Genomic DNA, 17,744 nt, shown 5'->3' on the forward strand with positions numbered 1-17,744 from the left:
TAAATGCCAAATGGAGGAATTCATATTTGAACCTAGAAGTAACAAGGAGACGTTAGAAGCTGTTGTGTGTGTGTCTCTGTGTGTGTGTGTTTGGATGTATGTAAACATGGTCAGACCTGTGCTTTAGGAAAATCACTTTCACAATTGAGGAAGAAGGATGGATAGGAGTGGGGAAAGACTTAAGATAGTAAGACCAGTAAAAAGACTGTTGTGATAGTTCAGAGGTCATCTAGTTCAACTGTATTATGTCAAGATAAGGAAACTGAGGCCCAGAGAAAAAAATGACTTTCCAAAGAATTAGATGAAACTTTGGTGGAGGTGATGGTGTTTGAGTTGGGCTTCAGAGGTGGAAGTGGAGAGTATGGAGAAGACATATCAGAAAATATTCTAAGCAAACACAAAGAGGTGGGAAAATATCTGATATTTATAGGGGAAGGGGGAGAAGTGGTCTACTTCCGGTTACATCAAAGCACATGGTGAGGACAGATAGTGAATGACCAAATTGAGACTGAACATCTAGTGATTTTAACACTGTACCATGGAAAAGGAAAAGGGAAGGTCCAAAGAAGACCATCTTCTACCCTCTTTCTTGGGTGTTACATACAAAGATTCATTCCAAAGGTAGGGGAGGCCTCCCAAACAATATAGTCCCAGTAGAGTTTAGCAAGTTAAGGGGGCTGAAAAAAAAATTACTTGGTGGTGGTGGTGGGAACTCGACATTTTCTACTCTAAACCCTACATATTTCACTTCTAATACTTGAATTAGGGGATGGGGATTGAGCCTGTATTTCACTGATACATTGAACTCCAGGATGAGGCAATTGCCTTTATCAATTTATAGTCTTCAGTACAGAGTGTTTGATTTCTATGAAACTTTCTCAGGAGCTTATTCCATTAGTCAAGGCACACCCCTAAATATATGTTCAGTGAAAGACTAGGATTTCCTACTGGGAATCTTTCCCCATCAAACATAAGTGGCATATCAAAGCTTCTATCCATTCAATATGAACCAGATACCAAAAGGCACAGAGTCTTAGTTGACAAGCGGAATTGTCCTAATAGGATTGTACAAAATTGAAGTGATTCCAGGGATAAAAAATAGAATATATGAATAACTAAATTCACCTTCAATCCTCTTATATTAGATGAAATTAGATGTAGGCCAACAGAATGTTAGAATTACTCAAATGTGATCTCATCAATGTGGTCATTCCCTTCAATGAAAATCACAACTCATTCATGCCTGATTATCTGGAATGTCTCTAGACCATCTCCTCTGATAAATTTACCATAGGTGGCATTTCCCATATATTTGAGGTTTCTGGTATTGAGAGGATAGCATTGTAAGACAGTAGCATCCAGGCTCTCCCTTAATTATTCATTGGTTTTACAATGTGACCGAACCCACCTTCTTTTGTACCCATCTTTCTTGTGTTTCTTAGACCGCAGCTTTAAACTTGCTACTTCATAATTTTGTATTTGTAATGTATTGCACCCACCAGGTGCCTCTCCATTCTCTGGTGGGTGATTCTTAATTTCAGTTTTTCATGTAGTGTTCCTTGTCTCTTGGCCATACAATAATACTAGAATAATTTTGGTATCAAAAAGTTGGGCATTTCTTTCATGAAGAAACTTGACTATACTACAGAAGTTTAATATCATTTCCCAAAGGGAATTCAGCCTTTTCTCTCCTTACTGTCATATTTGTGGCCCAATGCACTATCTATCTGTGGTGTCTGAAAACAGACATACATGTACACTGTAAGTACATATATACATTCATACATACGTATGCATTGAGAGACGAACTCTATAGGTCATTCATTTGCCTGTATTTAGTATTCCAGTCATTTTTCATCCACTTGGATTTTGGGTATGGATAGTTAGGTCAAATGCTTAAGAATGACTATAGATTCAATTTAAGTGTCTTTGTTCTATGTTCAGTGTCAAACATATTAAAATTTTCAAATCAGGAAAAAAAACTTTTTTCTATTTTCTGAAAGGATACATTTAAGAGCCAAATACTGAAAAGTGTTAAATATTTCCAGTATGTATAGATTTAGAATAGTGATGGTGTCAGTCTTCTTTTATCTGATTCCCTTTAGCAGAGAAGCTAGACCAAAAGAAGATGATGAATTGGTTGTTAAGGTAAATAATTTTTTTATATCATCTGCAGAAATACTTGCAGGATGGGAAAGGAACATGTTTATGGAGTCTGGAACAGCTCAGGAATTATTCGTCAAAGCTCTGATTAACAGATAAAAGGGAATAGCTTCCTCTCCTTATTTTTAATGTAAGTTTTTATTGTTAATAAACAAAATTTTCAATGCATTATAAAATAGTAATAGTATATATTATATCATATATATGTATACGTTGCTTTAAGGTTTGCAAAGATCTTTACTACCTATGTTATCTCATTTGAACCTCACAGTAATTCTGTGAGGTTGGTGCTATTTATTCACATTTTACAGATGAGGAAACTGAGTCTGAGAGAGATTAAATGAATTCCCAAGAATCATCCAGCTAAGTGTCAGAGGCAGGATTGGAACTCAGGTCTTTCTGACTCCAGCTCCAGAACTCTACCTGCCACGCCAACCAGAATGTATACGCCTAATAAATAGAGATTATTTCATTCTTTGTGTCTGTATCACCAGTTGCTGGCACAGAGCCTGGTACACAGGAAGTGCTTAATGAATGCTTACTGATTGACTGAAAAAAAAATCAGAGAAGCTGTGGACTTCTCTTATGCAATTTGTTTTTGTGTTTGTATTATGTATGTATAAATATATAAATCTATGTGTAATTTTCCCACTCTCCCTCTGTCTCCTCTCTCTCTCTCTCCCTTCCCCTGTCTCTCTGTCTGTCTCTGTCTCTGTCTGTCTCTGTCTCTGTCTGTCTTTCTGTCCTCTCTGTCTCTCTCATAACAGAAGCACTCTTTTGTTTTTGTCCCTTTCTGTGTTTTGCACTCATGTATCACACACACACACACACACACACACACACACACACACACACACACACACACACACACACACACACCCATCTCTTTTTCTTCCTTAGGAGCACAGCAATCTGGTCCAAGCTGAAGTGAGCTGTTTGACTCTGAAGGACTTTGAACAAAGAAGATAAACACATTTGGCTTTACGGCAGTCCCTTGGGACGCTGGCATGAACAGTCTCGTCCTTAAGCTGCCTATCATCAGGCCGCAGAAGAAGTTTGACCTCTCGTTGAGATGGACTGGTTACAACACCCAGGTGTTCCTCAAAGTCCTCTTGCCCCAAGCAGCTGGTATCATCTTGGTCATGTCTTGCTGAGCTGGCTGCCATCCAGAATCTGTTCTCAGCCAACTCTGGAGGAAAGCAGGGAGCCTGGAACACCTGGCTTTGATAAAATGACAAACAGCTCTTCCCCAACTGGTGGCACTTTAGCCTAGTTATCCTGTCTGGCTTCCTAGCCAATCTCTCAATTGTGGCTGCGTGTGCTTGCATGTGTGCCTGTGTGTGTGTGTGTATGTGTGTATCTGTGTGTTAAAGTGATAACATACTGAATTTGGAATCAGGGAGACCTGGGGTCACGTGCCACCTCTGGTACTTATTAGTTATAGGAACAAGGGCAAATCATTTAACTTCCCCCAGCCTCAGTTTCCTCATCTATAAAATGGCAAGAACACTAACCATAATGCCCACATCATATTGTTGTTATGTTCAAATGGGGTGACACAAATTTGAAAGCACTGTATAAGCCAAGCCTGGCACAGAGTAAACATTTAAATATTTTTCCATTCATTTTTTCATGCTGGTGAGATTGATGATCTTATAGACAATAAAACCCTTTGCACTATATACCTTTTGGATCAAAACTTTTCTTTGGTCCAACCGATGCTGAGCCAAAGTCTGAGACTGTCTTATTTCCCATGAGTAGGGGAGCTTTACAGTCACAGAATTTCAAAGTTAAAAGGTACCTCAGAAGGAATTACAAACTTTACCTGACACAGGATTTCCTTTTCAGCTTGCCTGACAAGTGGTCAGCCAGTCTTTGCTTAAAAACCTCCTGTGAGGGGAGAACCTCGTCTGTCCCAAGGCAGGCAGCCAACTGCACTTTTGGAAAGGTCTAATTGTTAAGAAGTTTTTACTGACACCAAGTCTCAATCAGCTTCTTGGGATTTCCCCCCAATTCCTCCTAATTCTTCCCTCTGTGGCTAAACAGATTAAGGCTAATCCCTCTTCCCCATGGCAGACCTTCAAATACTGGAAGACAGCTATTACCCCCCCCCCCCCCCCCAATTCTCCTCTTCTTCAGGCCAAATATCCTTGGCTACTTCAACAGATTTTGATGTGGTATGGTTTAAAGCCACCATTATCACCATTATGGCTATAATTCCTCTGAACTGGTGACATTTATGACCTTCCCCATTGAAAATGAACCTTCTCCTAATACCTGTGCTTCTGAAAATGACAGTAGCCATCTTTCCAGTCATCCAGTCAATAGCTTTGAATTACCTCTGACTACTCCCATTCCCTTACCTCTCCCAGTTGACCAATCACCAAGTCCTGTTGATTCTACATCTTCAATATCTCTCATTTATTCTCTCCTTTAAATGACTGCAGTTGCCAATAGAATTCAGTCCCTTGCCATACAGTAGTTACTGAAATAATAGTGACCACTGAATTTGAAGAAGACCAGCCCTGGCACTTATTGCCAAGGCAACACTGGGCAGATCATTCCTCACCTTCGGACTTCAGTTGTCTCATCTGTAAAAGTGAAGGGTGTGAAACCCATAGAAGATTGCATGTCATCTCAGGGAAGGAGGGAAGGGGGAAAAATTAAGAATTATGGAAGTGATTATTGAAGACTGAAAACAAATAAATTAATTAAATTTAAAAAAAAAAGAAAAAAGTGAGGAGGAGAGGTTGGGTTAGGTCAATGATTTCTTACACTTTCAATTATGAGAAACTCTTTGTGATGTCCAAAAATATCATGGACCCCTACATGATTGTGGTTAAATGATGAGCATCAGAAGGAATGGAAATTCTTTGAGAGAAGAAAGTGTTTTATCCTTTGTTTTGGTATGCCCAGCACGCAGTGATTGGCTCATAGTAGGTGCCTAATAAATGTCTATTGATAGTTCGATTTGGGAATTGCGAAAATAAAATGAAAATGCTTGGTGTGCATATGGATTCAGGGATGCCTTGCAACAATTCTGTGTCTGCACCCCGCCTCTCCCCTGCCCATAATTTTAATTCTTTCTTTGGTACTAGAAGCACATTTGGGGGTCATCTAGTCCAATTCTTCCTTTTTACAGAGATTTTTTTTTTCTGAATTGGACCTATGATTTTAATATACCAGGACCTTAGTAAATGCTTATTGACTGCAATTGAATTAATACCTTATGACTTACTTCTTATCCTAATGGTCTGAATTGTGACAAGATGTCCTTAAGTAAAAAGTAAAAAGAAAATGGGACCATTCAGGCAGCCCAATAATGTTTATTTAACTTCTTATATTTTATCCTGAAGAGAAGTTTTCCACTCGAGCTCTGGGGAGACAGAAACTCATCAGCAGGAAATTTGGGGGCAAATTAGACTAGTACCAGGAGGCTTGTAGTTGTAACTGTTCCATCTAAAAAGGCACCTAAGTTTGTCAAACCAGAGTCTGCTGCACTGCAAATGGTTTCCAACTTCCAGCGTCTAGAGCCTCACAGGCATAAACCTTCCTGTTTCAAGGTCAGAAGCTAAGTGTTCATGGTTACAAAGGACCTTCTGCCTAACAGAATGATAATCCAATTTTATGGCCTATGGTAAGAATTCATCTGTTGGTTATTAAAACTGCAGGATGTGTCTCTGTCCCAAGTAAAGCATGCTTTTAGGGTGAGAAACGTAGCTACTGTGAAGAATCAGAGAGCAGAGCTGCCACATTGAACGAACACAGGATGGGAAAGTAAGAAAAAGAAAATAAAAGCAGCTTCCAACAGACAATTCACATGTGTCACATATTTCTACCCTCCTGTGCCTGACAAGTCACCCATATGTTTCCATATTTCTATATTTGGGTTCAGATTTGATGTATGCATTTGCTTATAGAGGCAAAGCAGCTTTTGAGCTCAATGACCATTTATGAGGGATGGCAGGTTTCTATCTACATTATACCTTTCCAATTTGTCTAATAGGAAGGCAGCCTCTACATTGACTTGATCTTTTGGGACCAATTTTATTTCCAGGGTTTCATTTGCATCATCATGGAAATGCCAGCTCCAAGCTCCTTCTGATTACCAAACTTTCCTTTGAAATATTAAAGAGGCACATGACGAGAGACAGCTATGTGAGAGTTATTCCTGAGTTGTAATAATCTGCAAATACCAAGCCTTCTACTTGCCTACATTTGAATTATCCATATGTCCTCTTTAAATAGATATTTAAATATGTAATATTATTTTTTTTCTTTTTATATTACAAGTCACATTTATAAGATGGATTTAATCAGCAGAGATTTGTAAAAAAAAAAAAAAGTAAAAAAGAGACAGAGACAGAGACAGTGGCAGAGTCAGGAAGCTTCTGCACTATTAAGTCATTTAAAATGTAAAAGCACACCTACAGAGGTGCTGGCATAGTTGTTTGTATGAAAAACTCTATATTCTTGATGGGAAAAAAAACAGTTACAAAAACACTTGTGACACTGGATGACAATTTGTATTAATATCTGTTTTTAAAAAACATACCAACTTAGGGAGCCAGTTAGTTATAGATTCTTGCTATACCCAACTGAATTAAATAATTGTCCCTATTCTTCAAAAAAAAAAATTACAGGCCAGTATGAAAAATTAGGCTCATTCAACAGAAAACCTTGTGGGGTAACAAGTTTCTGTTTTTTAAGCTACGTCAGATTTTTCTAGGCACAGAATGAATAAGCCCACAACAAGATTTAGTCATATTTGTTGATCCTTTATCACTGACTTTGCTTTCCTAGCCTGTTCAACATCCAGAGGTTGGGGAATACTAAGTGAGTCTTGAATATGTCTGATATGGTTAAGTTTTAAACTATGACTTGGGTAAAGGTTTTTCTTCCCATTTCTAGAATGCTCCCCTTCCCTCCCCTCCCCTTCTCTCCCCTTCCTTTCCCCTCACAATATTTACTTATCACCATTGACAAGCCACTTAAGATCTCTGAATCTCAATTTCCTTAAGTAGGAAAAGAAGCTGTTGGACTAGGTCTGAGGTCCCTTCTGACTCTGGGTTGATAATCATATTATAGTATGTATAAGGCACTGTGTTAAATGCTAGAAATTCAGTAATGAAAAGGAAATGGTCCTGCTCTTATGGAACTTATATTCTACTGGGGAGAAGCAACTTGAACACAAATAAGTTCATGCAAAATATATGTACAGTCATTTTTCAGAGTGGACTAGCAACTGTGGGAGGGTAGTAGGAAAGGACTCAAGTGGAAGATGGGACTTGAGCTGAATCTTGAAAGAAATCTGGGATTCTAAGAGATGGAGGTATGGTGTAAAGCCTGGATAAATGTCCTGAGGTGGTAGATGGATTGCCATGAACAGGGAACAGCAGATCGGCTAGTCTGTTTGGTTAACTCATCACAATTGGGGATAACCTGGAAACCGAAAACTTCCTTGATGTCACTCAAAAAGGAGAATCAGACACCCTGTGTCTTTCATTCCCAGTGTTCAGGGTATCCCTAGACTGAATCCCTGAAATATTTCCTGAGGGCCTCGCCTTCTGCCACCTCCCCAAAAAGCCACAGAAGCGATGTTTTCAGATCTAGTTTTCCTTGCCTTTTCCGATTTTTCCTTATGCCTTGTTTACCTCTGCTTTATGGATATGTGTCTGTGTATCCATATGGGCCGGTTTAAAATAGCCTGTAAGCTACTTGAAAGCAGGGAGCCCATTCCTATGGATTATGTAGTGCCTCACACATCTAAATCGGTCGCCTCTCTTGACGCACATTGCAGAGGGGATGCATGATTTCTTGTCTCATGACCAGGGATAGACTTAGAAATCCCCTTTTCATTCATCGACATTTTTGCATCTTTAATGCAAAGAAACGGCCAAGACTATTTTTCTCTTTCCAGTTTCTTTTAGGCATGTCCTTATTCTATCTAACACCACAAGACAGTAATGGAACCACAGGATTCTCATTCTGGTAGATTTCCACAATATGAGAATGGAGGACTTTCTCACTGGGTGACGCTGCCATACTGGGGCTCCTCGTTTGTTCTTGAAGGGGATCAATTACATGGGGGTGGTGGTGGTGGTGGTGATGTTTTGACTTGCAAGTGAATCAGATATGAGTGAGACAGAGCTGTGCAGAGTCATCAGCCTCCCTCTCTCCTCCAGCGTCATCAGAGTCCAGTGGCAAGACATAGATCAGGATAACTGGTAGCGGTCCCTGGGTACTACTATGAAGTGAGTGAAGAGACATAACTAGTGTGGAGCAGTTGGGCTTTTCACAAGGCAAAGAGATTTAGAAAGGGTAAATGATGGCCCTTTAAGTCCTTCTGTAGTACATATGAACAACTGAGTTTAGAACCTATTAAGCATGAATAATTAGTTAAAATTGTAATGCTACATAACATTTATAGTGCCTTAATATTTGCAAAGAACTTGCTATCCATCAGTCAGTCTATAAGTATTTATTAATTGTTTATTCTAAGCCACGCATTGTATCAAGTGCCAAAATGTGGTGTTGTTCAGTCATTTCAGTTGTGTCTGACTCTTTGTGACTCCATTTGGGGATTTCTTAGCAGAAATAATGAAGTGGTGTGCCACTTCCTTCTCTGGTTCATTTTACAGATGAGGAAACTGAGGCAAACAAGGTTAAGTGACTTGTACATGTTCACACAGCTAGTGATTGTCTGAGGTCTAATTTGAACTCAGGTCTTCCTGACTCCAGGTCCAGTGCTCTATGTATTGTGCCACCTAGCTGCCCTGCTGAAGTGTAAAGAAAGGTACAAAACAAACAGACCAAAAAACCAAAACAGCCCCTGTTCTCTAGGAGCTTGTATCCTCATGGGGAAGACTATAAGCAAATAACTAGCAATCTATAGGATATTTATAGAACAGACAGAAAGAAACCTTAGAAGGAAAGCAATAGTAGCTGAGAGAACTGGGAAAGACCTTCTGTAAAATATGGGATTTGAGCTGAATCTTGAAGGAAGCCAAAGATGATAAGAGACGGCGGTAAGGGGGCAGTGTTCCATGTGAAGAACATGGAGATCATATGTGGAATGTATTCAAGGAACTGCAAGTAGGTCAGTGTAGTTGAACAGTAGCTGCTTAATTATTATAACGTGACAGCTCATCTTCCATAGTTGCCTGAGTGTAGATTTCTCCATTTCTACTGGGATAGAGAGAGTACATCTGTCCAGGTACTTGACACTGCTCTCTCTATTTTCACCTGAAACTCTCCAAGTCTGTTACCAACACAAGTTTACTCCCATCCCTCTTAAGAAGGCAACATCTTCCTCCTTTTGCTAATGGGAAGTGTGGGGTACCATAAGTGTCAAGTGACAAAATCAGAGTCTAGTGGTGGATCAGAGTTATACCTGGGGCTTCAGAGAACAGTCTAATGCTCCATAAATGAGATAAGGCATCCTCCAAGGCTGTATATTGGGTTTACATTTTTAAAAGAAAGAGATTTTCTTCTATTTTTAAGGTGCATAAAGACTGCTGCAAAGACATGGAGATGAAAAAAATTTTAATAAGAAGTTCTACTTAGAAGACTGAATGATGCATATTGTGAGAAATGGGGATATATCTCCAGCCTGGAACAACCCAAGACACCAAAAAGCTGTGAAACTCTTAACAAACAACAAAATAGAAAATGGAAATTATTCACAGGCTTTTTTATTTTTATTTTCTTTTAGAAGCAGCTTGGGCTGAACACTAAATTTAAAGATGTAACTCCCTCAGCTGCCTTTAAATAAATATATTTATCATTGATTCTTACCAAAGAACATATTTTGGGATGTTTTCAACTAAAGACATTCTCTGTTCATCTATCTTTTCCACCAATACATTCTCAATGTGTTCTTTGTCACTGGGTGTTTTAATTAGTAAGAACATATTTCTTGTATGTTCAGCAAAAACCAAAATCTGCCCCAATGTGATTGAATGGCTCTGTTTTTCAAGTATCCGCTTAGGTAAGCTTTTATACAATAAGGCATTAATAGCCTTTTTTTGCATATGATAAGGAACATCACTTAATGATTGATTAGCCAACACCTTTCTGACGTAAGCAGTCATAACAATGGATGAACATGTTGTTATTGGCAGACATGGGGAGGGGGAGACAAATAAAAAAACATATAACAACTAATAAGCAAATGACTGTTAAAGTGGCATTGTGTATGCTGTCTCTAAAGCCTAATGGTCATTTAAACATTGTCAAGCACTTGGAATTTTACAAGGAAGCAACTCATTCTGAAGAAGTTCAGGACAGGAAGGATGAAATGATGGTCTTATTTGTGTACCACCTTTTTGAAAAGAGGTGATCATGCAAATTATTTCATTCTTTGTCCCTATATCTCCAGCATCTAATATGGTATCTGGCACATAGTAGGTGCTTAATAAATGCTTGTTGGCTGACTGTTTGAAATAAGAACTGTTTTTAGTACCTCAGGAAAAATAATTGCCAGTCCCAAGGAAATCAGACTTTGGGTCTAAAAGAAATAATCTCTTCCTTAATCCATTTCATGAGTTCCTTGGTAAGTGTTTGTGAGAATCTGTTTGTTGGGGAATTCTGCCTCTCTGATGTGGAGCAGATGCTTATGTGCCTGCCCTTGGCCTGAGGGTAAAAGAAAGGGAGAGAGTGGTTATAAAATGGGAACAGAATTATAACGACATTAGGTGACATTTTTATAGGGTGTCCCCAAAGTCTTAGTGGAGTTTTAAGCTATTAAAGCTTAAACTAACCACCATGTTTAGGGCTTTAATGATCGCAGGGCCCAATATCTCATTACTTTAGAACAGCTTCACGTTGACACTACATAGATTTTTATGGCTGCGTGACGTTGGTCAAGTCATCTCACCTAACCTCATCATTTCCTGATCGAAAAACTGAAGGGGTTTGATGAGATGACCACTTAGGAACTGCCCATCTTTAAATCTATAATCCTATAATGCCCATGTAAGGAGGCAGTTGCGATCCAGAGAGCTTAAACGATTGCCCATAATCCCACTATTAGTCAGTGTTAGAGGTGGGACTCAATACCAGGCCTCCCCTGACTCCAAATCCAGGTTTTAAACAAGGCCAGATAACCATACTGAAGGCTTTTATGCTTTGTTTTCTCCATAGAATCTTTATGATACAGATAATACAGAGTTAAACATCATAAATTCTGTATTAATATTAACTTCCTCATGACCCCATTGGGAATTTTCTTGGCAAAGATATTGGAGTGGTTTGCTATGGTCTTTTCCAACTCATTTAATAGATGGGAGACTGAGGCACACAGGGTTAAGTGACTTGCCCAGGACTACACAGTTAGTAAGTATATGAGGCTGGATTCTAACTGCTAAGATGAATCTTCCTGATACCAAGCCCAGTGCTCTATCCACTGCACTATCTAGCTACCTTGTTAAAAAAAAAATGAAAATGAAGACATCGGATCAGCATCATATAGCAATCTGGTTACTCCAATCTAATAATCCAATAAAAATTTATTAAGGACTACTATGTGCCAAGTACTGTGCTAAGTGCTAGAAATATGATTAATATAGAAGAAAGACAACCTCTGCCCTCATGAAGTCTATAATCTCGTGGAGGGAGCCACACAAAAAAGAAGGAAATCAAGGATCCATGGAGTTGAAAGCAGGCATACACAGAGTGAAGTGAATCCAAAAATTCAGCTCCTGCCTTCCACAAAGGAAGTCATTGGGAAGAGTCTGACCTTCCAGACCTCCAATCAGAGGAGAGAAGAGGCTGAGGGAGGTGATGTCAATCAAGGCTTGAACTTGGTGATGAGATTAGAAGTGATGAATTTAATATAAGTAATTGTATAACTGGAATGGAGCTCTACGATTAGGGTGGGACAACAACAGCTTCCTCCCTGGGCACTGAACAATCAAGGTTTTTTTGTCCCAAAAGTCTTGGTACATTTTTGTTATTAATAGCTTAGTATCTAATAATATGAAATAATGATGATATTATAATAATGTAATATTCAAGCCATTAATAGCTTAATAACTAATAATATGAAATAAGTAAGACAAATTTCTATGGTAACTAGGCACGGAATCCCAAAGTCTTAGTGCACTTTTAATCTACTATTAGTTGCTCCATGTATAGTTACTGTAGAAATTCGTCTTATTTATTTCAAATTATTTTCACATTATGCATCTCAAGGTTAATTTTCTGGTTGACTTTGTACCGTCTTCTCTAGGCACACTGCTGTTCCAAAAGTCAGAATCACTACTTCTGTCTCTGCAAGGATTACTCAATTTACTAGTGATTCAAACTACAGATTACCATCTAAAGAAACTGCAGCACTCAGTTGAGGGTGTGGCAGTCAATCAACAAGCATTGATTAGTGGTTTAAGCAGTGGTTTAAGTACTGGGCTAGACGTTGGAGATACAGACCCAGAAGGAAACAGTCCCTGCTCTCATGGAGTTTATCAGTGGGGCGGGGAAGGGAGGGAAAGGGGACCAGAACTGGGATTTTATTGGCATAAGAAGTTTCCTGAAGAAGAAACTACCTTCAACAATGCAGGCCAGAATTTTCTCGGCAACTTAGAGAGTTAAAAAGAGGACTAGGACCCTGAGAAGTTAAGGGACTTGTTCAGGGTCACACAGCCAATATATGACATTTGAACTCAGGTCTTCCTGACTCTGAGGACAGCTTCCTATACAGTCCAACCTGCTGCCTTTCTGCAGAATAAATTAAAAAAAAAAACAAAAAAACCAAACAAACCAGGTAGTTAAAGCTAACAGCTGGGGGATTCAGAGAGATTTAAGGTCAAAATATTCTTTTTAATGAAGTGAGTGATTTTGAGAAGCAGGGGTTGATTGACGATATCTCATACCCAAATTGGACACAGCTCTAGTGAGCGATTAAAAAACAGAGAGACAGAGAGAGACAGACAGATAGGCAGACACACACCTACAGAGTGCTAACCAGCTAGATAGATATGGACAGACAGACACATAGATAGATATAGTTATAGACAGATAGGAAGTCAGATAGGCAGAGACCGACAGGATAGATGATAGATGGACTGATGGATACATAGACACCTACATGATAATAATAATAATGATGATGATAAGATCTATCATTTATATAATCTTGACTATGTGCCAGGCATTGTGCTAAGTGTTTTACAATTATCTCATTTGAATTTCCCAACAACCCTGGGAAGTAGGTGCCAATATATCACGGATGAGGAAAATGAGCAAACAGAAGTTAATTGACTTGTCCAGAGTCACACAGTTACTAATTATCCAAAGTCACATTTGAACTCAGGTCTTCTTGAATCCAGACCCAATTCTCTTTTCAATGTACCAGCTAATTAGCTAGCTAGAGATAAACAGACAGGTAATTAGGTAGCCAGATAGAGAGCTAGCCAGCTGGGCAGATATAAGACAGATAGATAGATAGATAGACAGCTGTATAGAGACAGATACAGAGAAAGATAGATAGGTAGATAGATAGAAAGTCAAATAGGCAGACAGACAGACAGATAGGTAGAAAAATAGATGGTGGATAGGCAGATAGAGAGCTTTTGTTAAGTCCTATGTGCCAGGCATTGTATGAAATGCTGGGAGTACAGACACAAGCAAATAATGACAGTTCCTTAGACAGACAGATAGGCAGACAGACAGACAGACAGACAGACAGACAGACAGACAGACAGATAGATAGATAGATAGACAGACAGACAGACAGATAGGTAGGTAGATAGATGATGGATAGAAAGATAAAAGAGCTTTTGTTAAGTCCTGTGTGCCAGGCATTGTATGAAATGCTGGGAGTACAGACACAAACAAATATGACAGTTCCTTCCTCCATTACATTCTAATGGGAGGAGGACCATAACTAAAGGGAACCCAGGAGGGGATAAGTAAGGGCAATGCTGCTGCCAAGGAGGTGAAGTCTGGAGAATTCTGTTGGTTAAAACCTTTCCCAGGTTACATCACTCTGTCAGCAAGAGCAGTAATTCTTAGGGTGTGAGCTGTGGCTGTTAACTTGTTCTAGAGAGGTTCCCTCAGCACCAGGCCAGAATGTACTTTTCTTTGTTCTAAACTAGAAGTTTCTCCTATTAATCAAATCAGGCACAGTCATCAATAGATTCAAATGTCCTGTGGCCCTTGTGGTCATAGGGAGTGTGCTCTGTGGCCAGAAGCAGGCTAGGGTCATAGGATCATAGACACAGAGCTAGAAAGGACTTTGGAAACCACTGAATCCAATTCGCCTCATTTTACATGTGAGAAAATTCAGGCTGAATGTAAGTTGACTTGCCCAGAGTCACATCTCTTGCAAATATCTGAGGCAGGATTTGAAGTCAGGTTTCAGACCTGAGACCAGTCTCAGGCACTTACTAACTGTCATCCTGGGCAAGTTACTTAGCCCTGTTTGCCTCAGTTTCCTCATCTGTAAAATGAATTGGAGAAGAAAATGGCAAACCACTGCAGTATCTTAGCCAAGAAAAAACCAAATGGGGTCACAGAGTTGAACACAACTGGAAATGACTGAACAATAACAAACAGTGATCTGCTAATAAGTGTATTAACAGCCAAACATAAAAAAAAAGAAAGAAAATTATCAGGCTCTGATTTGTAGTGTTTGCTAATTTCTTAACAATTGGCTCTTACTAGCAGGCTACAGTATACTCCTGGAGGAATTCTTAATAGTTTTTAGTGTCCTGGACTCCTTTGGCAATCTAGTCAAACCAATGGATCTGTTCCCAGAATCATGTTTTTAAATGCACAAAATAAAATGTATAAGATTACAAAGGAAACCAAATATGTTAAAATAGTTATCAAATATTAAATAATGAAAATAAGTACCTGAATCCCAGATTAAGGACTCCTGTATTAGATAAATCCTAAGATTCCTTTTAATTCTGAGATCCAATAATACTGTGGTGACTGTAGGGTTGGGAATCATATATGTATATATATGTGTATGTCTATATGTATAGTATTTTTTTCATTTTCAGAAATTCCTCTCTTTACAAGGCAGTCTTTCTTTAGGGAATTGGGTCCCTTCTAGAGGCTCCACTGCATAAAGACTGTGAAGACCTGGGGGTTCAGAGAAGCATGAACAAACTGCATTTGGGGATGGAAAAGAGGCTCCAAAGGAAAAGGTAAAGAACTGGGGTTGTTTAGCTTACAGAGCAAGGGAAAGGTAACTTGATGACTCTTGTGATGAAAGCCCCTCACATTCCCTCGCTTTCTGTACTCCTCACTAAATGATTGTGTTTATGTATGTTAATAGCTAGAGTTAATTGTTAAGAGTTGATTGGTAATGAGTATGTAAGAAATGTCTCTGGCCCCTGCCCAGAGACTGTATGGCTCCAGGTTCCAAGTGGGGGGTGAGGGGGATGGAAAACAGGGCTCAAGTCAATGGGAGTCCAGACAGCTGGGTGTTAGGTAGAAGACAGAGTCAAAGAGAAGAATGAGAGATTCAGTATAGACAAGAAAGAGAAACAGGTGACTGGAGAAATCTTGGCTTTTCTTGCATGGAGAAAGGAATTAGGCTTGAACCAAGGGTGGAATTACTCTACAATCTTATCTTGAGAGGGGTTTAGAAATCCTCCACGTTGAGTGATCTTAAAATGACCTCTCCACAGTTACAGAAAGGTCTTCCCTTCTCTCCCTAGGTTCTTTCTCAGTTCGACTTAATAGATCAGGTCAGACCCAATTCTCAATTTCTGTATTTTTAAGGTTCATCTTTTCAAAATTGAAGTTTCCAGACAACCAGTGAACCCTATTTCTGTGTCTCCTATCCTTTTGATGACTTAGGTCGCCATGGCTCAGAAACTCAAATGTTGGAGTGTGGAGACGTCCAGAAATGGACTGGGCTGCTTCAGGAAGCAGTAAATATCCCATTACTTTGTGACTAGGGCTAAGAATTGAATAAGAGGATCATAGGGTCACAGATTTAGAGCTTGGAGGGACCTTGGAGGCCATCTAGAGAAGGAATTGGATTACCTTTGGGAAATTGAAAAGTTCTTTTAGTGACCCCAAACTTCTTCTTGAAAACAAAGGCCTTTTGTTTTAACACCAATGTGTTACCAATGACTTTCTATGACTACAGAGTCATGAAATAATACAGTATCTGAAGAAATGGGAATTATTATAAAATAAATAGTAAAGCTGGGTATAAACAGACTTCAACATAACATAAACAGTGAGTTAAAGAGATCAATTAAGTCAACAGGCAAATCAACAAGCATTGATTAAGCGCTAACCATGTGCCAGGCCCTGTGCTAAGAGCTAGAAATACAAATACAGAATGACCTTCCAGGGAGAGGAGGTTATTATGTCATGTACAAAGAAGCTGTACACGGGATAAATAGAAAATTATTAAAAGATGAAGGCACCAGAGTGAGAGAGGTTGGGAAAGGCTTCCTGTAGAAGATATGATTTTATTGGGACTTGAAGGAAGCCAGGAGGAGTGGATGAGAAGGGTGAGTATTCCCGGCATGAGGGACAATCAGTAATAATGCTGGGAGCTACTCTTGTTAGAGGGATAACAAGGAGGTTGCTATCACTGGACTGCAAGGCCTATGGGGATGAGTAAGGTAGAAGAATAGAAAGGTTCCTCCCTTTCTAGTACTGGGCCATGAGAGGCTTTGAATGCCTAACAGGATTTTATATTTGACCTGGAGGCCATATGGCCTGACCTGTGCTTTAGAATTGTCATTACTGATCCTCTGTTTTCAAAGAGGACCAGTGACATCATAGGGTAATGTCCCAACTTCTGTGTGAAGTGGATTTTAGTGAAGTAGTCAAAAGTCATCTGCCTCAATCTGTTTTCCTGAGTTGTTGGGTAGGATAAAAATTAAGAGGATTGTTGATGGCCCAGGATGTAGCGAATGACTTTGGTGTCTTAGGTGTTTCATCCAGCTATTGACTAAGGTAAAAGAGGCCATCTTTTGCCTCATTTCTTACCTAGCCCTAAACACTGAATGAGAGTTGCCTCAGTCAAATCGAGACCTGGGAAAGACCTTAACTTTAAAAGGCCAAGGCTTCCTGCTGCATCTGGGGCCATCTCCAGTCCTCTATCTTGCCATTGGACTCAGAGGGCTCTGGAGGAGAAATGAGGCTGGTAACTTTACACAGCCCTGCCTCACTTAAGTCCAATTCACTAGCAAGTCACAACATCACCTTTCTGACCTTTACCACCTTTCATGGTCCTCTTTGAGAACAAAGGACAAACAATAACACTAAAAGTAACATCAAAAACCACCACCACAAACACTGTATAGTAACTGCTTCAGCTGTCTTTGCGGATGTTGGAGCAAATTATCCTCATCCACCCATTCTCCCTGGGGAAGTCTTTGCATGCTTAGAGTAGGCATCCCTCTACATCACTGATGGGTTTGTTGCCTGTTGGTTAGCCTCAACCTGGTGTAGCCCCTTCTCTGATATGGTTTACCAGGGCATGCGACAACTTCTTGATGACAGCCAAATAGAGGATTACTTGCAGTAGGAAGACCAACCAGCAGCTACTGGTCCAGAAACAAGGTGACAAGTGTCTGCATCAGGGTATTGCAGTGTCAGAGGAG

At 39.5% G+C, this 17,744-nt stretch overlaps 1 long non-coding RNA gene across 1 annotated transcript in view; it reads right to left on the minus strand.

Moving 5' to 3' along the window:
- The window catches only part of LOC140529930 (uncharacterized), a 52,372-nt gene that overhangs the window by 24,006 nt on the left and 10,622 nt on the right, over nt 1-17,744 (minus strand). The window lies entirely within an intron of this gene.

The sequence above is a fragment of the Notamacropus eugenii genome, chromosome 2, assembly GCF_028372415.1.
Source record: "Notamacropus eugenii isolate mMacEug1 chromosome 2, mMacEug1.pri_v2, whole genome shotgun sequence".
In the NCBI taxonomy this organism is placed as follows: domain Eukaryota; kingdom Metazoa; phylum Chordata; class Mammalia; order Diprotodontia; family Macropodidae; genus Notamacropus; species Notamacropus eugenii.